Source organism: Rhinopithecus bieti, unplaced genomic scaffold (assembly GCF_001698545.2).
Source record: "Rhinopithecus bieti isolate Rb0 unplaced genomic scaffold, ASM169854v2 scaffold_8674, whole genome shotgun sequence".
Taxonomy (NCBI): Eukaryota; Metazoa; Chordata; class Mammalia; order Primates; family Cercopithecidae; genus Rhinopithecus; species Rhinopithecus bieti.
In genome coordinates, this window is record NW_016805883.1 from 594,371 (window position 1) to 618,499 (window position 24,129).

The 24,129-nt window shown below is 38.6% G+C and overlaps 1 long non-coding RNA gene across 1 annotated transcript; it reads left to right on the top strand.

Annotated features, from left to right (window-relative positions):
• Window positions 1-6,070: 6,070 nt before the first annotated feature.
• On the top strand, window positions 6,071-7,686 carry LOC108530847 (uncharacterized). Its single transcript, XR_001886002.1, has 2 exons — window positions 6,071-6,154; window positions 6,795-7,686. It is a non-coding gene; the product is annotated as an uncharacterized LOC108530847 (long non-coding RNA).
• The last annotated feature ends 16,443 nt before the right edge of the window (window positions 7,687-24,129 follow it).

Below are 24,129 nucleotides of genomic sequence, written 5' to 3' on the forward strand. Positions count from 1 at the left end.
TTTTTTTTTGAGATAGAGTTTTGCTCTTGTTGTCCAGGCTGGAGTGCAGTGGCACAATCTCAGCTCACTGTGACTTTCTCCTCCCAGGTTCAAGCGATTCTCCTGCCTCAGCCTCTCAAGCATCTGGGATTACAGGCATGCACCACCACATCCAGCTAATTTTGTATTTTTAGTAGAGATCGGTTTTTACCACATTGGTCAGGCTGGTCTCAAACTCCTGACCTCAGGTGATCCACCCACCTTGGCTGGGATCCACTGCGCTTGGCCTACGCTTTTTTTTTTTTTTTTTTTTTTTTTTTTTTTTTTTTTTTTTTTTTTTTTTTTTTTTTGAGATGCAGTCTCGCTTTGTCGTCCAGGCTGGAGTTCAATGGCGTGATCTTGGCTCACTGCAACCTCCGCCTCCCAGGTTCAAGCAGTTCTCCTGTGTCAGCCTCCTGAGTAACTGGGATTACAGGCATGCACCACCACGCCCATCTAATTTTGTATTTTTAGTAAAGACGGGGTTTCTCCGTGTTGATCAGGCTAGTCTCGAACTCCTGCGTTCAGGTGATCACCCGCCTCGGCCTCCCAAAGTGCTGGGATTGCAGGCGTGAGCCACTGAGCCCGGCTGGCCTAAGATTTTTTTAAGTAAACGATAAAGGAATTTTATTTATTTATTTATTTATTTATTTTTTTAAGACAGAGTTTTGCTCTTGTTGTCCAGGCTGGAGTGCAATGGTACGTTCTTGGCTCACAGCAACCTCCACCTCCCAGGTTCAAGCGATTCTCCTGCTTCAGCCTCCCACATAGCTGGGATTACAGGGATGTGCCACCATGCCCGGCTAACTGTGTTTTTAGTAGAGATGGGATTTCTCCACGTTGATACCAGAAAGATGTAGCAATTCTGACTCTATATGTAATTTACAATACCTCTTCAGTACATGTAAAGCAAAAATGTCATTAACAAATCCACAATTACAGTGGCAAATTTTTCTTTACCATATTTCCTACAGAAACAGAAAAGCTGACACAATAAGAATATAGAAGATCTGAAAACACAGTTCACAAGCTTGATTTAATGGATATAACCAGAATCCTTCACGTAGTGGAGAGTACATGTTCTCTAAGTACATGTTCTCTAAGTAAATGTGAAAAACTTGAAAATTTGGTTATGAAGCCAATGAGATAATACTGAGAAGTGGATATCATACAGACCACATTTCTTTTTACCATAATATAACACAACTATGAATCAACAATAAAAAGCCCTGCACCCCACAATAGAGTGACTTTTAGCTTCTAGCTTAAGCAATTAGGTAGATGGTACTTATGTCATTTATTGAGATGGAAAAGACTGAAGGAAAACCTTTTTAAGGGAGGGTGGAAATGGGGTCACAGAAAATATAAATCAGTTTAGAGATGTCTGGCCCACCAACACCTAGCAAGGTATTGGGATAGATGTACCTCAAATAATTCATCAGCCATAGATTTAATGTGGCTGCTATAACCACACTTCTTTTCTAGGAACCCTTTTTCTATTTTGAGATTTTTGTGAATTTGAGTTTGAAAATCACGAGTTAAAGTAATATTGCCAATTAATTGGTTATGCTGCCACCGAGTGGTAGATTTTAGAATAGCAGATATATCCTTTTTTAGATGAATTCCAATTTTTTTAAAGAAACCAAAGATTATAAAATCATCTATTTCATTGTTCAAAATATTGCCATTCTTATCTCTACATTATACATTTTTTATGTATCCCAAAATATCAGTATTGCCTTTATAGTTAACTATTAATATTGCAAAAGTTTAGATCCCCCAATGGAAAAAGCTTAATGTACAAAATTTATTCAAATAGCTAATATTTGTTGAATGCTTAGTATATTCCAGGCACTACTGTAAGTTCTTCTTGTTCTTTTTTTTTTTTTTCTTTAAGACAGTGTCTCCTTCTGCCCTCCAGGCTGAAGTACAGTGGTGTAATCTTGGCTCACTGCAACCTCCCCTTCCCCAGCTCAAGCAATTCTCCTGCCTCAGTCGCTGGAGTAGCTGGGACTACAAGGTGCGGGCCACCACACCCAGTGAATTTTTGTACTTTTTGTAGAGATGAAGCTTCATCATGTTTCCTAGGCTAGTGTGAGCTAAAATGTCACAATCTTTCATTTCGGGAAGCTAACTTGGTAATATGTATCAAAAGCCTTATTCACTCAAGCCTGTAATCCCAGCACTTTGGGATAATCCCAGCACTCGGGAGGCCGAGATGGGCAGATCACGAGGTCAGGAGATCGAGACCATCCTGGCTAACATGGTGAAACCCCGTCTCTACAAAAAAATACAAAAAATTAGCCGGGCGAGGTGGCGGGCGCCTGTAGTCCCAGCTACTCGGGAGGCTGAGGCAGGAGAATGGCGTAAACCCGGGAGGAGGAGCTTGCAGTGAGCTGAGATCCGGCCACTGCACTCCAGCCTGGGCAACAGAGCGAGACTCCGTCTCAGAAAAAAACCAAAAAACGAAACAACAACAACAACAAAAAGCCTTATTCAATGCACATATCCTTTGGTATAACAATTTCATTTCTGCAGGTTGGTTTTAAGAAATTAATTCAAGATACATATCTATTAGAATGGCCAAAATCCAGAACATGACAACACTAAATGCTGGTGAGGATGTGGAGCAACAGGAACTCTCGTTCATTGCTGGTGGGAATGCAAAAGGGCACAGCTACTTTGGAAAATAGTTTGACAGTTTCTTACAAAACTAAACATACATCTTCCATATAATCCAGCATTTGAGTTCTCTGGTATTTACCAAAAGGAGCTGAAAACTTATGTCCATACAAAAACATGCACACGGATGTTTATAGCATCTTTTGTAATTGCCAAAACTTGAAAGCAACTGAGTTGACTTTCATTAGAGGAATGAATAAACTGTGGTACACCCAGTAAATGAAATATTCCATGCTAAAAAGAAAAAAGCTATCAAGCCATGAAAAGATGTGGAGGAACCTTAAATCCATATTGCTAACTGAAAGAAGCCAATTGAAAAGGCTACATATTATATGATTCCAATTGTATCACATTCTGGAAAAGGCAAAACTGTGGAGAGAGTAAAAGGATCAGTAGTTGCCAGAGGTTGGGGTGAGGGAAGGATGAAAAGGCGGGACACAGAGGATTTTCAGGGCAGTGAAAATACTATATGATACTGTAATGAATATATGTCCTTATACACATGTCCAAACCCATAGAAAGTACACCACCAAGAGTGAACCCTAATGTAAGGTATAGACTTTGGGTGATAATGGTGTGTCAGTGTAGGTTTATCAGTTGTAACACGTGTACCACTCTGGTGGGGGATGTTGTAATTGGGAGGCTGAACATGTATGAGGGCAGAGGCCGTATGGGAAATCTCTGTACCTTCCTTTCAGTTTGACTGTGAGCCTAACACTGCTCTAAAAAAATTACAATTTTAAATATAATAAAGTTGGACCCTATCTCACACCATAAAAAAGAAAGACATTAATTGAATTTGTGTGAAGATTAAGGTACAAGGATGTTCATTTTAGACCTTTTATTGGAGCAAAAAATATTGTAAGCAACTTAGATGTACCATAAGAGCAGACTGTTAAATTATGGAAGCTTTGTAAAATAGAATATTCCTTGCCTGCCACATCTAAGTCATCAGAGCAAGTTCTCCATTACCTCCAAAATAGATTCTGATTCTGTTCATTACTCTCCGTCTCAATGGCCACCATTCGAGAACAATGCCTCACCCTCCTTCATCTGGATACTAAACATCCTCCTAACTGCTCATCCTGCTCCAGCTTCTACTCCTTTGATCCATTCTTCACATAGCATTCAGAGCTGTCTGCTTTGCTGACTGGCTGGCTAGCTAACCATTTGTTTAAAGTATTAAAAGCATCCATAAACCTACCACATTTGGCCCCTACCCATGCCATATCCTAATGCCTCCCATGCCAGGCAGCTATCAACCTGAATCCTCACTCCCTTGCTTTCCTTTTTATATAGTGTTATTGTATTTATAAGCATTCCTAAATATGCATATATAAATGTTTTCAATTTAATAAAAACAATCATGTGGCACATGGTAGTTTTTGCACTTAGTGGTATTTGTTAAGATTCATGCATGTTGTTGCATGTCACCACAGTTTGTTCATTTAAACAGCTGTGTAATATTCCACTGTGGTTATGGACTTAGTTTATTCAGTCTCTTGTTGATGGGCATTGAAGATTTTTTCCTAGGTTTTTATTATTGTGAATGATGCTGTCATGAGCACATCTCTTATTGTATATGTGCAAGAATTTCTTTTGGATATATATCTAGGAGTGGAATTTTTGCATTTTAGGGTACATAAATGTTAAACTTTAATTGTTTGCCAAACTGTTCATCAACTTACATTCTGACTAGCAAGCTTTTTTAAAATTTCATTTTATTTTATTTTGAGACAGGGTCTAACTCTGACACCCAGACTGGAATGCAGTGGCATCATCTTGGCTCACTATAACAACCTCCGTATCCTGGGCTCAGGTGATTCTCCCATCTCAGCCTCCCAAGTAGCTGGGACTACAGGTGCACATCACTACACCAAGCTAATTTTTCTATTTTTAGTAGAGAAGGTTTTGCCATGTTGCCCAGGCTGGTCTCGAACTGCTGGGCTCAAGCGATTCTACTGCCTTGGCCTCCCAAAGTGCTCTGATTACAGGTGTGAGCTACCACTCCCGGCCAGTTCTTTATAGGAATATCTCATTTAATATTCACAACAACCCTATAAGTACTGTTTATGCCTAACTTGAAATTGAGGCATAGAAGGATAAATAATTTACTCAAAGCCATACAGCTAGTAAGTAACAGAGCTGGGATTTTGAATATAGGTAATGTTCTAGAATGCTGACGCTTAACAACTGTCAACATTGTTTAAAACAGAAAAAAATTGAAGGTAATTTAAAATTTTAACAATAAAGCAATAGCCCAGTAAATTCTAGCATATCAATTTGATAGAATGCTATGTAGACATTTAAAATAATAGACTCAAAGATTATATAATAAGATGAGAAACTGTTTATAACATGAAAACTCCAGCCAATGCCATGCATAGAGTATGACACTCTAATATATTTTTTATTTCTTAAGTTTTCAAAATTTATTTAAAAATAATATCAAACTTACAAGGAGTTGCAAAAGTAAAAGTAATACAAGGAACATTTGAATATCCTTTACAAAGATTCAGCCATTGCTAACATTTTACCTATTTGCTTTTTTATTTATTCTCTTTCTGTTTACACACAGACACACAGACACACAGACACACACACACACATTTTTTCCTTAAACCATTTGATGTAGGTTACAAATATTTTTTTTTTTTTTTTTTTTTTTTTTTTTAAGGCAAAGTCTCACTTTGTCACCCAGGCTGGAGTTCAGTGGCATGATCTTGGCTCAACCTCCTGGGTTCAAGTGATCCTCATGCTTCAGCGCCCCCCAAGTAGCTGGGACCACAGGTGTGTGCCACCATACCAGGCTGTGTATATCATGGCTCATGGCTTTTTATCCTCAAATACTCCAGCATTGACTGATTGATTGATTGATTGATTGATTGATTGAGATATAGAGTCTCAATATGTTACCCAGGCTGGTATCGAACTCCTGGCCTGAAGCTATCCTCCTACCTCAACCTTGAGTAGCTGGGACCACAGAGTTTGTCACTGGGCCCCGCTCAGCATGTATTTCCAAAGGAAAGGGCTTTGCTCTACAGTTACTGACTTCATAAATTTACCTTGATAGAATGCTATAATCTAATTTACTGTTCATATTCCAAAACTTTTAGCTGATCTAATCATGTCCTTCACAGGTGTTTTTCCCCTTCCAGTACAGGTTCAATTTTAGGGTCAAATATTGCATTTAATTGCCATGTCTTTTTAGCCGCCTTAAATCTGGAACATTTCCACAGTCTTTCTTTGTCTTTTTTGACATTGACATTTTTGAAGAATACAACTCTCCCACATTTCTTTTTTTTAATAGAACACTTCGTTTTCTGTTTGTCTGATGTTTCCTCATGATTAGATTTCGTTTATACACTCTCAGCATGAATATTGCATAGGTGATGTTGTGACCTTCTCAGGATATTACATCTGGAGGCACATGATGTCCATCTGTCTCTCAAAGGTAATATTAATTTTGATCATCCAATCAAAGTGATACCTTAGTTTTCCACTGTATAATCACCTTTTTTTCTTTCTTTCCTGCGACTAATAAGTCTGTGGGTGAGACATTTTAAGATGGTGCCAATATCCTATTCCTTATCAAACAATTCCTTTAGATTTAACTTCTATTGATGATTCTTGCTTGAATTAATCTTTACTATGAAAGTTGCAAAATGATGATTTTCCAGTTTAGCACATGGTCCCCATTGCTAAGGGCAGCCTTATGACTTTCATGGGCCCTCAGCACTTTTGTCTTTGTGGTTCCTCTATATAATTTTTAAAAAATTATATTTAATGACTTTGTTGCTATAAAGATAAATATAATCCAGGATGTTATTGCTAGTGGATTTATTTTTCTACTGATTTCTTTTAAAATAAGTTAAAATTAAGACATTTTCATGGGCCTTTGAAAGTATCATGGGTCTCAGTCACTGTGCCTAATGGATCAGTTGGCTCTGGACCCTCACTATTCTACCAATGGTTTATAATTCATTACTATATGTACTTAGTTTGGTGCTTAAATTGTCTCAGATTTGGCCAGTGGGGCCTCTTCAAGATAGTCCTCATGTCCTTGCTGACACTTTTTTTTTTTTTTTTTTTAGCACTTCCTTAACAGGATGGCGTAACAGGATGTCCTAGGCTCCAATGTATCTATGCTGCCCCAGCCCTGGAATCAGCCATTTCTTGAAGGAGGACAGATTCCTTTTAGTGGGGAATGGCACTAGAAACCAAGATCTGGGCACGAGGCATATTCATTGCTACCAGGTTGTATTTGCTTCTTGGACTTTTGAACAAACAGAGATTTAGTTTGTAAAGCCATGTATACGCACATATGCATACACATACACACACACACACATATATACATGTGCACATACATAAATATATATATACATATTCACATTTTAGAAATCATGGTTCATACCAGTTTCTCCAATTCCAGTCCATCTCTACAAGATTCTTTTTTTGCCTTTCCCCATTTCATTCTTACATATTCCTTAGATATTCCTTTTTCCACAGTGAGAACCCTGGCTCCCAATAACACCAACACATTTACTCATTTGCTTAATCCTAATTACATATAAAATAATTTTGAAATTGCTTTGTCCATACCACTACCATTAACAACCCTACAAAAAAGAGTTCATGACTTGTTCGCACTTTTCTTTCCTCATCACCTCCAAAACTGAGGCTATACTGTTTTCATATATTTCTCTGATTAGTTATTTTAAACTTGTTTCCATTCATTGTGGTCATGTTATTCATTTGAAATACATTACACTTATTTATTTCAATTGACATTAGCTTTTAAGTTTCCCTCTCCTCATTCTTATTGATTTATTTTTTGAATATGTAAGATATTAACATGCTTTCAAAAGTCAAAACTATACAAAGAGTTATACTCAGAGAACAACCATTCCCTCCTGTGTCCCTTCCATTCATCCCCTCACCCCTACTCCTTGTAGAAAACATATTTCATTGTTTTCTGGTTTATCCTGCCTGTGTTTCTTTTTGTAATGATAATGTATATTTTCTTATTTTCCCTCTTTCTTCCACAAAATGTAACATATTATATGGTCTTTTGCACTTTGCTTTTTAAAATTTAATATCTCCTAGAAATCATTCCATATCGTTCCTAGAGATCTTCCTAGTTCTTCTTTACTGCTGCACAGTACTCCATTGTATGGATGTATTATAGTTTATTCAATCAACCTGTCCATTTAGATATTAGATAGTTTCTAATATTTTGATATTACAAATAATGCAATATATTATTGCATTATTATTATTATTATTATTATTATTATTATTATTATTTTTGAGAAGGAGTCTCGCTCTGTCACCCAGGCTGGAGTGCAGTGGCCGGATCTCAGCTCACTGCAAGCTCTGCCTCCTGGGTTTACGCCATTCTCCTGCCTCAGCTTCCCGAGTAGCTGGGACTACAGGCGCCCGCCACCTCGCCCGGCTAGTTTTTTTGTATTTTTTAGTAGAGACGGGGTTTCACCGTGTTAGCCAGGATGGTGTCAATCTCCTGACCTCGTGATCCGCCCGTCTCGGCCTCCCAAAGTGCTGGGATTAAAGGCTTGAGCCACCGCGCCCGGCCTTACTGCATTATTAAAGTACTAAAGTGCTGTGATTACAGGCGTGAACCACCACAGTCGGCCAAATTTACTTCTTAAACAAGTATTTATAATATAACAAAAATGATCAAAAGTTCTAGAGAAAAATAGGCAAAATACATAAACAGACAATCCACTAAGAGCTATATAAAGATAGTTTTGGCCAGGCACGGTGGCTCACGCCTGTAATCCCAGCACTTTGGGAGGCCGAGGCAGGAGGATCACGAGGTCAGGAGATCGAGACCATCCTGGCTAACACGGTGAAACTCCGTCTCTACTGAAAATACAAAAAAATTAGCCGGGCGTGGTGGCGGGCACCTGTAGTCCCAGCTACTTGGGAGGCTGAGGGAGGAGAATGGCGTGAACCTGAGAGGCAGAGCTTGCAGTGACCCGAGGTCGCACCACTACACTCCAGCCTGGGCGACCGAGCAAGACTCCATCAAAAAAAAAAAAAAAGTCTTAAACATATATAAAAAGTTGTTCAACTTTATTCATAGTAAGAGAAATGCAAATTATTAAAATGATGTCAAGATATCATTTCTCACTCATCAGATTGGCCAAAAAAAGTCAAAAGCTTGATACAGTGGATATATTACTTTGTACATGTGTGTTTTTGAATTATTGGAGGTGTAACTTAAGGATACATTTCTACAAGTGGGGTTGCTGTGTTGAAGAGTAAATCTGCATGTAGTTTTGTTACATATTGCCATATTCCCATCAGCAATGTATGAGAATACCTCTCCATGTACTCTCATATACTGCATCTTATATTGAGGATGAGATGTTTTCTTGCATCCTCCCCAACAGAGTGTATTGTCAAGGGTCCTGAGTCCTTTTGGACTGCTATAACAAAATACAGTCATGTGCTGCATAATGACATTTCAGTCAACAATGGACCACATATATGATGGTGGTCCCATAATATTTTAATAGAACTGAAAAATTGCTATGGCTTAAGTGAGATTGTAGCCATCATAACATAGTAGCGCAACACCTTACCTTTTCCATGTTTAGATATGTTTAGATACAGAAATAATTACCACTGTGTTACAATTGCCTATGGTATTTGGTATAGCAATGGGTCCTAAAGGTGTGTAGCCTAGGAGAAATAGGCTATACCATATGGTCTAGCTGTGTAGTAGAATGTACCATTTAGGTTTGTGTAAGTACATTCTATTATGTTCACACAACAAGGAAATTGCCTAATGACATATTTCTCATAACATTGGTGTAAAATGATGCATGACTGGCTTATAAACAACAGAAATGTATTTCTAACAGTTCTGGAGGCCTGGAAGTTTAAGATCAAGACACTGGCAGATTTGGTGTCTAACGAGGGCCCACTTCCCCTTAGAGGGTCTTTTCAGTGTGTCCTCACATGGCAGAAGGAGAGAAGGATTTCTCTCTAATCCCATTTAAAGGGTTCTGTCCTCATAACCTAGTCACCTCCCAAAGGCCCCACCTCCTAATACCATCACCTTTGGGGTTAGGATATTAATTTGGTGGTGGTGGGGATATAAACACTCAGTCCACTGTATCAAGCTTTTTTAATTTTATTTATTTATTTATTTATTTATTTATTTATTTATTTATTTATTTTGAGGCTGGAGTGCAGTGGCACGATCTCGGCTCACTGCAACCTCCGCCTCCCGGGTTCAAGCGATTCTCCTGCCTCAGCCTCCCGAGTAGCTGGGACTACAGGCATGTACCACCATGCCCTGCTAATGTGTTTTTATTTTTAGTAGAGATGGAGTTTCATTGTGTTAGCCAGGATGGTCGCCTTTGACTTTTATTTTTTACCAATCTGATGAGTGAGAAATGATATCTTAACATCATTTTAATAATTTGCATTTATCTTACTATGGATAAAGTTGAACATCTTTTATATATGTTTAAGATTATCTTTAGCTCTTAGTGGATTGTCTGTTTATGTATTTTTGCCTATTTTCTCTACAATTTTGGTCATTTTGTTATATTTTAAATAGTTTTAAGAAGTAAATTTGGCTGGGTGTGGTGGCTCATGCCCGTAATCCCAGCACTTTGGGAGGCCAAGGCAGGAGGATGACTTGAGGCAAGGAGTTCAAGACCAGCCCTGGCAACATAGTGAGACCCTGTCTCTACAAGAAAATTAAAAAATAAAAAATAAACCAGGCAAGGTGGTGCACACTTGTAGTCCCAGCTACTCAGGAGGCTGAGGCAGGAGGATCATTTTATTCCAGGAGCTCAAGTTACAGTGAGCTATGATTGTGCCACTGCACTCCAGCCTAGGGTGACAGAGTGACACCCTGTCTCAGAAAAAAAAAAAAAAGAAGTAGAAGGAGAAGGAGAAGGAGGAGAAAGAAGAGAAGAAGAAGAGGAAGAAGAAGGAGAAGGAGAAGGAGAAGGAGAAGGAGAGAGGGAGCGAGAGAGAGAAAGAAAGAAAGAGAAATTTAAGATATCAGATCTTTATCTGTGATACATATTGTGAATATTGTATCCCAGTTTGTCATTTCCTTTTCTTATGTTTTGTCATGTAACACATTATTATTTTTATAGTTAGTTTTATCAATCTTTTATTTGTTTTGCCTCTGCATTTGAAATTATAGTTACAAAACCTTTCCCTACACTGAAGTTAAAAAGGAATCCACCCAAGTTTTCTTCTAGAACTTGTATAGTTTTTTTTTCCAATAAAGCTCTTGATCCATTTCAAGTTTATGCTTGTGTGCGGTATGAAGGGTGAACTAACTTTTTTCCGCCAAATAACTCTAATATGTTTTTTTAAAGCCTATAAGGTAATTCTCTGAATTGCTAGTAATTGGTTTTGGATTCTTGAACTATGCTGACTTAGTTTTTCCTCTTTTTCACTCTTGCCCAGGCTGGAGCACAGTGGTGCAATTAGGGCTCACTGCAACCTCAACCTCCCAGGCTCAAGGATCCTCCTGCCTTAGCCCCCTGATTAGCTGGTACTCTAGGCACACGCCAACATGCCTGGCTAATTTTTTGTAGAGGCAGGTTTCACCATATTGCCCAGCCTGTTCTCAAACTCCTGGACTCAATCGATCCTCCCGCCTCTGCCTCTCAAAATGTGGGGATTACAGATGTGAGCCACCACACCTGGCCCCAATCTTTCTTTAGTGAACTTTTTTTTTCCCCCCCGTGGGAGAAAAGATTTTCAAAAAGAAATAGAGAGCTATGACAAGGACGTTGGCATTCTACAGGTCATGAGTGTCATTAACATTGCTTCCATCCTCAGAACTGATAACATCTACAGTCTTTACTGTGTAGCTTAGGACTTCATTTACACTTGCCCATATTATTTCTGTTTCATAAATGTATGTTCTTCTCAATTAGATTGTGATTTTATATCCCATAAGTGCACACAGACATCATAGGCAACTTTTTCCTGATTTTTACTTCAGTACATATTGTAACTACTTTTACATACCCTTGACTAGTTCATCGTGTATCTAACAGTAATGGAAAAATACCGCTATTAGTTAATTTAAGTATTCCAGGCTGGGTCAGAGAAAATGGTAGTAGATTTAATTCTATTTCTTTATCTCCTTTGTCTAGGCTCCAAACACTATATCCCAGTCTTAACAGGGAGATTATATATTATTAAACATATCTTTACAGATTAAAACATAGAGACTTAGAAAGTAAAGGAAATAGTTTTAATGTTTTTTAAAATTTTGAGCCCTATCTCATTTTAAAAGAAATTAAAATTTTATTTATTACACTTTGCTTTATATGAGAGTGAATCCTAGAAAAGTTTGTGTAGGTAATTTTTAGTTAATTGTATCATGATTTCAATGCTGGCTAAATGATGATAAATAAAAATATGCATGCATGTATTCATATATAAAACCTCAAACACGTACACACAATCTATCACCAAGATTAGATGGACTGTCTCTTGTTCTTCTGCAGACTAACCTAAAGTTTAGATTTTGTTTCTACTTTTTCTCCAAGGCTTTTGTTGCTATTTCTACAAAGCTGATATTACCCATAAAATATTTTGGGGAGATGGACACACTGTGTGATTTATCCAGGGATCTGTACCCCTTTAGGAATGTCCCTTTATGGTTTACATCTTTGCCTTATATACTTTTCTCCTCTTTTTCCTCCTGGTGAATTCCAACTTACGTTTTAGAAACCTGACTTCATCATCACCTCCTTGGTGATACGTTTCTTGACAGAATTAGGCAGTTCTTGTTAGTGCATCTGTGCCTTGTACATACTTCTTTTGCTGTATTTATCATACTGCAGGGCATTTCTGTGTTTACAGGTGTCTCCCCTACCAGTGTGTTAACTTCTTGGGGGTAGAGCCATGTGCTCAGTATTTGATTACTGAACTGACTGGGTAGTGATAGAGGAGTAACATGAATGGCTGTCCAGGGGCATCAGCCTGATGGAAAATGTTGAGAGTGGATGGTGCACAACATTATTGTGGTTCTCTGGGAAAAGGAATTTCTTAAATCTTCTTTCTACTCTGAAAAGGTTCTAATGGGAGAAAGCACTGATATTTGTAGGACCTGGAATTCTTCTTACAAGTTTTACTTTTATTTATTTATTTTTTTGAGACGGAGTCTTACTCTGTCACCTAGGCTGGAGTGCAGTGGCACAATTTTGGCTCACTGCAACCTCCGCCTCCTGGGTTCAAGCAATTCTCTGCCTCAGCCTCCTGAGTAGCTGGGATTATAGGTGCGTGCCACCATGCCCAGCTGATTTTTTGAACTTTTAGTAGAGATGTGGTTTCACCATCTTGGCCAGTCTGGTCTCGAACTCCTGACCTCAGGATCCGCCCACCTCAGGCTCCCAAAGTGTTGGGATTACAGTCGTGAGCCACTGCACCAGGTCACAAGTTGTATTTTTTACATAAATAACAATTAAGATAATTTAAATGAGAAAACATACCCACAGTGTCACTATCAAATCATTAGTTATTTTCATTTTTCCCTACTCCTGGAGGTATTTATTCTTAAAATGTTGGATTGCTTCTATAAAGTGTTTTATTGTTTCCTGTATTTTAATTTTACACAATAACCCCTCCTGATTTTAGGTTTTAAATGCCTTGTAGAGAGATCACTGTCATAATGCATTTTTATATCGACTTTACCACTTAAGCTCAAAGCAAGTATTCAGATGCTTGACTGACATTATTCAAGCCACCAAAGTATTTTTAGAGCCTATAATAGTTCAGATACTATATAGGTTCTCAGTATACAAAATTGAGTAAGGTGTAATCCCTACCTTTACAAAAGTTGTAATTGAGGAGTCATAAGTAAAGTACCATGTATACATAGTATACAGAAACCATTCATAGAGACTATTGTGAGTTGCATAGGAAACATTTATATTACTACCCATATAAAGTTATTGAACTGAACCAAGGTTAAAGAATGACATAATAATAATAATAATAATAATAATAATGTGAAAAGCACCTAGTAGGCACTTTTAATTATTATTATTATTATTATTATTTGAGATGGAGTCTCATTCTGTCACCCAGGCTGGAGTGCAGTGGTGCCATCTGGGCTCACTGCAGCCTCCGCCTCCTCAGTTCAAGCTATTCTCCTGCCTCAGCCTCTCAAGTAACTGGGATTACAGGTGTGTGCCACCATGCCTGGCTAATTTTTTTGTATTTTTAGTAGAGATGGAGTTTCACCATGTTTGCCAGGCTAGAGGAATGACATAATTATAATCATTATCCTGATTTGGCATTTGTTCATTTAACATACACTTTTGAGTGCCTACTGGGTGCTAAGGAGTAGCCCCCAATTAGTCTCCAGAACTTGTCATTTTCATTATAGCAATTCTAACTCGCTGATAATAGTTTGCTTATTTGTTTTTTGTAGGTTTGTTTGTTGTCTGTTTTTCCCCACTAGAATGTAAGCTCCATGTGAAAAGCACCTAGTAGGCACTTTTGAGTGCCAGGCACTCTTCTGGGAATACAGTATTGAACAAAACCAATATGGGCTCTTTTCACATGGAGCTTATATTCTAGTGGGGAAAAACAGACCACAAACAAACACACAACAACCAAATAAATAAACGAATTATTATCAGCAAGTAAGAATTGCTATAATGAAAATGACATGTTCTACAGACTGACTGGGGTCTACTCTTTAGGTGGCAATCGTTTAAGATCCCTCTGAGGAAGCGACTGATACTTGAATGACAAGAGGGAGCCAGCCTTGCAAAGATCTGAAAAGATCTTCAGGTGTAGAAAATAGCAAATGCAAAGGCCCTGGGGCTGGTGCACAGTTAGTGTGTTTAAGGAACAGCAGGTGGGTGTATGTGGCTGGAACTGTACTAAACTAACAAGAAAGTGACAGGACATAGGGTTGGAAAAGTAGGCAGAGGCCAGGTAATGTAAGACCTTCTAGGTTCGGGTAAAGAATTTTAATTTTATTCTAAATACAGTGGCAAATTTTGGAGAATTTTGAGCAGGGCAGTGATAACCAATTTGCATTTTAAAAAGCTCTTTTGTAGGAAATTCATAGTTAGGAGGTGATTATGGTAGTCCAGGGTGGAAATGATCGTGACTTATCTAAGTGATGGTAGTAGCTGGTAGCAGTAGACATAGGAATAAATGAAAGGATTTGTGATGTATTTTGGAGGTAGAATTGACAAGATTGGGATTAAATGTGGGTGGTTAAGGAAATACTGTATTCAATGTCTTGTAGGATTTTTGACTTAAGCATCTATCTATGTAGAGGGCAATGCAATTTACCAAAATAGGGAGGAGTGAGTTTGAAGATGGGATTGGAAATTCATGTTCCTTTTTGAGAATGTTAAATTTGAGTTGCCTGTTAGACTTCTAAGTAGAGATGGCAAGAAGATATGTAGTTCTGGGTTTCATGAAAGAAGTATTTGCATAGAAATACATATGTGGTGGTCGAGAGCGGTGGCTCATGCCTGTAATCCCAGCACTTTGGGAGGCCGAGGCAGGCTGATCACCTGAGGTCAGGAGTTTGAGACCAGCTTGACAAAATTGGAGAAACTCCGTCTCTACTAAAAATACAAAATTAATTGGGTGTGATGGCACATGCCTATAATCCCAACTACTTGGGAGACTGAGGCAAGAAAATTGCTTGAACCTGGGAGGCGGAGGTTGCGGTGAGCCAAGATCACACCATTACACTCCAGTCTGGGCAACAAGAGTGAAACTCCATCTCAAAAAAAAAAAAAAAAAAAAAAAAAAAAAAAATTAGAAGAAAATAAATACAAATGTGGGAGTCATCAACTCTTAGATGTATTTAAAGCCATAAGAGCAGATGAAATTATACCTATGGAATGAGGGTAGATGGAAAAAGAAGGAGGTCCCTGTACTGATGCTGGGGGAATACTAACAATTTGAGGCTGATCAGAGGAGGAATATTCAGAAACAACTTTAAGAGAGTAGCCAGAGATAGAGTAAAAACCAGAACTGTGAGATGTAACAGAAACCAAAAGAAGAAAGTGTTTGAAGAAAGGAGTGATGAATGTGTCAAACATTACTGAGAGATGGAGGAAGATGGGGAAAGGAGATGATTGTTGAACTTGGCGACAAGTTGCGATGTGTTGAGAAACAGTAGGTGGGAAAGTGGAGATAGAGACCATGCACACCTGATTCAGGATTTTTTGCTATAAATAGAAGGAGAAAAATGGGACAATGGGTGGAGGTGATATGAAATAAATGTTTTATTTTAATGAATGATATTAAGGCAGGTTTATTTGCTGATGGGAATGAGTCAACAGACAGATAAAAACTTATGATGTAGCAGAAGGAAGAGAGAATTGAGTGGAGTCCTTGAAAAGGCAAGAAAAGATGGGATCTGGAAAACAACTCCAAGTGCTGGTTTTTGACAGGAACAGGGACAGTTCTTTCAATGTAACAGAAGAAAGGTAGGCAGTGTGAGTACAGGCATGGAAAGGTTAGCATATTTGGTAGTAAGAAGAAGGGAGAATGCCTGTCTAATTTTTTCCTCCTTCCATGACACAGTTGAGTTTATCAAAACAAAATAATATGCCTACCATTATGTACAAAGGAAGTACACTAGATAGTCTCTAGATAGTCTTATCTAAGGTACTGTTTCAGTATCCATTTCTTTCTAACAAACTACAGTTGATCCTTGAGCAACATGGGGTTAGGGACACGGACATCCTCTCTGCCTGTGCAGTTGGAAATCCACATATAACTTTTGACTCCCCCAAAACTTAATAAGTTAATAGCCTACTGTTGACTGGGAAGACTCGTCGATAACATAAACAGTCAATTAACACATATGTATATTATACACTGTATTCTTACAATAAAGTAAGCTAGAGAAAAGAAATGTCATTAAGAAACTAAAAGGAAGAAAAAATATATTTACTGTTCACCGAATGGAAGTGGTCTTCCATTCTCATGGTCTTCACATTGGGTAGGTTGAGGAGGAGGAGGAGGAGGAAGAGTAAGGGTGGGTCTTGCTATCTCAGGGGTGGCAGGGGTGGCAGAGGTGGCGGAGGTGGAGGAGGTGGAAGGGGAGGCAGGAAAGGCAAGCGCATTCAGTGAAACTTTCACTGGAAAAAATCTGTGTATATGTGGCCCCATGCAATTCAAACCTGTGTTGTTCAAGGGTCAACCAAACTTCCAAACTTAGTGGCTTAAAACAACAATTTATTATTTCTCACTTTTTGGTAGATTGACTAAGTGGTCCTTCTGCTTCGCAAGGGTTGGCCAGGGTCCTGAGAATGGTGAAATGTCCAGAGTGGCCTCACTCTCATGGCTGGCAGTTTATGTTGGCTGCCAGCTGGAAGCTCAGCCGGGGCTGCCAGCCAGAGGCCTTGGTTTTCCTCCATGTGAGCCTTTTCACACAGATGGTTGGGTTTCCTCACCCCATGGCAGTCTCAGGGGTGAAGGACTTCCTACATGTTGGTCAGCTGGATTGTTTGGGAGGGATTCAGTATTAGGTTAGTTTCAGCTTTGGGGACCATATTTTATAATTTATCTATTCATACAATCTATAACTGAGAAACCATATCCATATTTTGACTTGCTAATTAAGACTGTCCGATAAGAATTCTTAACAACAACAGCTGTGATTTTTCTCAGACCCAGAAAATAAGTAAAGCTTCATTTCCCCTTTGGTGACTTGAATTTCTTTTCCCAGGTAGAAAACTGCCACCTGTCACCAGGACTCCTCTTATTTTTCTGTGCACATGGCAGATTTATCCTGGGTGCAAATTTTAAAAGTCCCATTTCCCTCGCTACACACGCACTAGTTACAGCATTTTTCTGAGGCACTGTCAAGTACCAATGAAAAGGGAGCACTGACTCCGTGATCACACACAGGAAAATGAAGAGCCCTTGCTTCTGACCCCATGAATGTAAACACAGTCAATGTGAAACTATACTTAAAGCTTTGTGTTCCCGAGATAATGAGAAAAAGGAAATCTGAAAAAGTGGCATGTTCATGAATAAGAAATGGTGGAGTCCAAAATATGGAAGAGAGCTAACTGACAGACAAATCCCAAAATCATGCAGCTTTTGGGAAAAGCCACTTGGCCCATACAGATATCCCTATAGCTTTTCATTGCAAAAAAGTTGGAATGTAAACACGATGATTCATTATAAAGTGAATTCTGTTTTCCCCTGAAGTTACATCACAAAACATACAAACAAAAAATACCTGAAATTGAACATAAAGTTCCATTAGAAAATGTATTTTGGTGAGGAAGTGATAGGGAGGGGAACTAGTCCTTGCAATATTTTAGACTTGTATCGCCCTTGCACCCTTATGTCTACTAGAAATTGAAATTACGGTTAAGCTGAAATACCTTATCTTTGCCATGTTTTCTGTATCTCACAGCATTTTCCCTACTTTTGCCAGCACCTCCCCTTTCCAGACCATGGAAATTTCTTTTGTATCTGAGGTTCTTTCACAACTGAAGGGTTCTTTCATATCTGAGGGCTGTCCAATAAACTTTCTACAATGATAGAAATGTTCTGTATTTTCACTGTTCAATACAATAGCCATTAGTTACATATGATGACTGAATGCTTGAAAAGTGGCTAGTGCAAATGAGAAACATAATTTAAAACTTTATAGTTAGCTTTAGTTACTTACAACTAAAATATAAATAGACATATGTGGTTAGTGACTACCACATTGGACAGCGAAGCCTGGTGTCTCACTTGTAGCTCATGGAATTCTGCTCCTCCTTTTCTCTAGATGATGAAAAACCTGAGCTGATGGACAATGCCCATAAGTGTATTGTGATATTGCAACTCAGGTTTTTCATTAATGTAATTACTACAAATAAATACTGTATGATAGTGTTTAGTGTATATTATATGATAGTAAATACCATATAGTATTTATCTGGAGTAATTTGATTAATGTTGTATCCCTCACTGGATCACAGGCTTCTTAGGAGTAAGGGCTTTGTCTGTTTTTTCTCACTTTTATATTATGCCCAGCACCTAGTACAGTATCTGGAACCTAGTAGGTGCTCAATAAAGATATGAGTAAATGAATGAATTAAAGAATATCCAAACACCTTTGATATAAATGAGAAATGAGGACTCCATTAGCTACTGTGTGTATGTGTGTGTGTGTGTGTGTGAGAGAGAGAGAGAGAGAAAGAATGGGAGAGAGATTGATTCTAGAGAATAATCTAAACATATGGAGAGGAGACAAAGACCAGGTTATTAAAGAGAAATAGAATTGATTGCATAATACTTCAGAATCAGAAAGTTGGCTTTATCAATAATAAGACTCTTCTTAAGCATTTACTATATGCCAGACAGTACCCTAAGTACTTTACATGAAGTATCTCATGTAATCTGCATAAGCTAACACTGTAGAATACGTACTATTATTATCCCCATTTTACAGATGATATGGAGGATGACAGGAGTAATTTGCTGCAGGTCACACAGCAAGTAAGTAGTAGAACATGCATTTAAACCCAGGCAGTCTGGATTCAGAGCCTACCTTCTTAACCACAATGCTGTATTGCCTTCTGTTTGATTATGTCCATATGGTGACAGAAGCTTAGTGACCTCAAATGTCTGCATCAGGTCTTTTGTCTAAATTTAAGCTTCAGTAAACCAGTATCTCCTGGAGGTTTAGGCCTCTTTCCAGCAGTGCACATGGAGGGGAGGTGGGAATAGTAGCATAAGGATAATGGGATATGAAAATCTGTACAGGATTCTTTTTTCTCAAAGAGTCAAACAAATATTTTTATCTCTAGGATTTTTTGCCTTCTAATAATAAGGGGAAAATAAAAGTCTTCTCTTGAATAAAATGAAATGCAAAATAATATCTCCCCCTTCTCCAAATCTCTGGTCTGGTAAGAGAGATGAATGAAAGCTAAGAGTTGCTGCTATCTTTGTGTGAATGAGAGTTTTACTTCACCTTCCCTCTCCCCTTCCCTCCTCTCTATCATAAATTTAGTGCTCCATAAATAGTCCAAGGTTGGCATTCCTATTTAGGTGCTTCTTTGTTTCATGTAAGAATAGCTTATCTTCCTGCGCTAGTTATACTGTTTGCCCCCCAACTCCCACCCATCAGATTCACTCTTTGCCCTTCCTTGTCCTGCCTGGAACCCTGTACATTAACCTCTATGGGTTCCCTCATCCTTTGGCTTCTGACTGTGGTTCATTCAGCAGAAACTTGGCATGGGGGTAGGAGGAAGAGCAGAAAGGAGAGACTGGATTGTTTCTTCCCCCTTCTTTCTCCCTACTTTACTGCCACATTCTTGCATGAGCTGCCTGATGGCCCCTTCGATGTGGCTCCAGTACTTACTTGGATCTGGTGACACTTCTTCTTCACCTCACCCCTGTATGTCGAGGGAAGGGAATGTTTTACCACTCATGCAGGCCCCTGAGTGTCTCTACTGAGTCTTGTTTCCCTTAGCTTGGCCCACATCTTTGTAGATAGTCCCTTTAATAAGTTATTTTCAGCAAACTGTTTTGAATAGAATAGTATTTCCTGCTTGGGACCCAGCCTGATATATTTTGCCTCTAGTGGTTTTCAGTTTTCTTAACAGCTGGAAGAGGCCTCAGGTAGATTGTTCCATAAACTGGATTATGAGATTGTGTTGCCTTGTCTCCAACATTGCTCAGGGGAGAGATACTCTGAATGTAGCAAGCATGTGTACCCTGTTACATGTATCAGAAATAGCTCATCAGACTTTTTTTTTTTAACCCTTGAATGAAATGAACTCAAGATTATTCATTCCCTTTGCCCAGAGACTGATCATCAAGCAACCTTGTGATTACTAAATTGGTTTCCTAGGTATCCTGATGCAGAGAAAGGGGTATCTTGGAGGGTGGACACCAACAGTTCAGATCCTGGAAAAGTTTAATCCTCTCTTATATTGATCAAATGCATTGTTTTTAAAGAAAAGAAAAAAAGAATACAGTGTCCTTTTTTCCCCTTTCACATGCGTACCACCTTTTTCCTTTCCAGCTTGCATTCCTCTTTTCTCTCTCTCTCTCTCTGATTTTTTTCTTTTTGGTTTTTGCTTGCTTTTGCTTATGGCTTCAGCCCTGTGTTAAAATGAAGATTCCATTACTCAGCTGTATAAACTAATCTGTATCCATTCTTCTATACTGTGTCCATAGTCTGTCTTCCTTCCTGTTTTGATAAAATAATAATTTTTCTTGTCAAAGACCAGCTCCTTTCTTTGTGCTCTTACACTCATCTCTCTTGTTTTCTCAAGGATTTCCATTCCTCACTTACTATCCACTTTCTCCCACAACAGTTTCTTCCTTCTTCTTGGAACATTCCTATTGCCATTATGAGCATGCTCTGACATCTCCTATTTTAGTAAAAACCCTTTCTTGACTCCATATCCCCCTCCAACTAGTGCTCATTTCTCTGTTCCTCTGCACAGCAAAACTTTTTGAAACAGTTGTTTATACTGGCTGGCACCACTTCCTTACCTTTCATTGACTCCATTCTGGCTTCCTTCCAGGAAGCCATCACTCCACTGAAGCAGCTTTAGTCAAGGTCATTAGTGACCTCCATGTTGCTGAATTCTATTGCCACTTCTCATCTTACTCAGCCTCTTATAAACATTGGACACAGCTGACCAGTCCCTTTTTAAAATACTTCTCTTGGCTTCTGTGGCACCATTCTTACAGTTTTCTTTCCTGACTCCTCCTCCTCTATTCAACCTCTAAACGTTGGTTTGCTGAGCACTTGAAATGTGACTAGTGAGAAATGAGATATGCCGTAAAACATAACATTCACTCTGGATTTCAAAGACTTAGTATTTAAAAAATGAATGCGAAATGTCTCATGAATAATTTTTTACATGGGTACATGTTGAAATAATAATATTTTAGATATATTGTTATTAAAATTATTCTGTTTCTTTTTACTTTTTAATATGGCTATAGAAAATGTAAAATTACACATGTAGCTCATATGTGTGGCTCACACATTTCTACTGGACAGTGCTGTTCTAGAACCTCTTCCCTATTACCCTTCTCATTTCATCTTATCTAGTTCTATAGCTTTAAATACCAACTATATGTTGACTCCCAAATGTAAACCTTTAACTCTAACCTTGTATTTTAAACCAAGACTTACCTACCCACTTGTGCTTGAATTTCCATTTGCATGTCTAACAGGCATCTTGGTATTAATATGTCAAAAATGGAATTTTCTATTTCTTTCAACTACTGAATTTCTCATCTCAACCAATGGTGCCATCCTCTGTCCAAGCCAAAACTTTAGTCATCTGTGATTATTCTATTTTCCTTGCCCACTTCATCCACTCTAGCAAGTCTTGTTGGTTCCATCTTCAAATTATATCTTAAATTCCATCAATTTTTCTTTATCTCCATGGCTACTACACAAGTTGAAACCACTGTCATCTCTCCTAGACTACTGCAAAAAAAACAAAAAGCAAAAAACAAACAAACAAAAAAAAAAAGCAAAAAAAGACCAGGACAGGACACTGCCAGCTTCCTAACTGGTCTTGTTGATTCCCCTCTTGTACCATGACAGTCTCTGCCCCATACCTCAGAGTGATCTCTTTTAATTTTAAATCACATGGTGTCTACTTCAACTCTCCAGTGACTTCCCATTGTGCTTAGAAAATAATCCATACTTACTTTGGATACAAACAAACAAACAAACTTACTTTAGTTTGCAAGGCCCAGCATGAGTCTCATCACTACTTCTCTCCCTGACCTCATCCCATACCACTCTTCTTCCTTGTTATAACAATCTCTAGCTCCACTGGCCTTCCTTCCCTACTTTGATCATGTCAAGCTTATTATTTCCTCAGGCCTTTTGTGTGGGATTCTTCCCTCTGCTTCAAATGCTCTGCTCCCAGTGTTATGTGTGGCTGACTCCTCTTCATTCTTCACGTCTCAGCTCAAATTCCGTCTTCTTAGAGAAACCATGCCTGTAAGCACTGTCCTGTCCTGGTCATTTTTTTTTTCTTGGAGTCTCTCTTTGTCGCCCAGGCTGGAGTGCAGAGGGTCCATCTTGGCTCACTGCAACCTCCGCCTCCTGGATTCAAGCAATTCTCCTGCCTCAGCCTCCCAAGTAGCTGGGTCGGCAGACGCCGACCACCACACCCAGATTTTTTTTTTTTTGGTAGAGATGGGGTTTCACCATGTTGGCCAGGCTTTTCTCAAACTCTTGACCTTAGGTGATCTGCCCGCATCGGCCTCCCAGAGTGCTGGGATTACAGGCATGAGTCACTGTACCTGTCCTGTCCTGGTCATTTTCAGTCCAATCATACTCACATACCTCTCTCTTTATTTCCCCCTCTTTTCTTTCTCTCACTGAATTTATTTTTGTTTATTTCTTCCTTTTAGTGTCTGTTTCCCTTTACGAGTGTAAACTGTTCAAGGGCAGAGGCCTTATGTGTCTTATTTGCCTCTACGTTCTTAGCATCTGATAGAAAGCTTGAAACAGAGTAGGCGCTAAAGACACTTTTGAATGATAAGTTCTAAAATAAGTATTAATCAAATGGATGTTCTAAAAGAAATAATGAAATAAAAATACTATTGGAATGAATAAGTTCATTTTGAAATGAATAATACAGGATGCCTTAGAAATGAAGGCATAACATAAGGAGTTATGCATTACACTTTAACAGATGTTAATCCTTTATTGTGACTGAGTTTGTCATATCAGCAAATATTGAGGGCCTAGCATTTGCAAAACACACTGTCTCTGCCCTTAGAATTGTGAGAGCCGAGAGAGCAGTGGGACACTGAGCCTCTGAAATACAAAGGGGAAGGATGACATTAAAAGAGAAGTGGGGTGTGTGTGTGTGTGTGTGTGTGTGTGTGTGCATATAAGAATCAAGAATGGGTGCCCGCTCAACAGAAAACAGCTCACCTGACTCCAATTTTGCCTAGATTTTAGCTCTAGCAGGAACCATGGCTATTATTTCTTTAGCATCTGGGGCAGTGCTATGCATAGCAGATTTTTCAATAAATGTTTCTGGAAGAATGAATAAATAAATTTAGGAATTGTAACAAAAACTCAGGGAAAGTAAAGTCTTAAAATTACTGACTTCGGATGATATTGAAGTGTCTAGAAACAACATGAAAAAGAATGCACATGAACTAAAACTATAAAGTAGAAACAGATGAATCATGAGGATTTGGGACTAAGAGAATAATTCCTTTTCTTGTCCTGCTTCACGCCCCAGAGTTGAATCAACCTCAGAGTTCCTGTTGACCTCAGGAGAGGATTCCAAAACACAGATCAGGAAAACAGAGTGGGGGAAATCTTTGAAAGTTAAACAGCAAAAACATCCATCTTGAGGACATCTCATTTTTTCCCAATCCAAGTTAGATCTGCTATGATATGTAAAAGAAAATGAATGA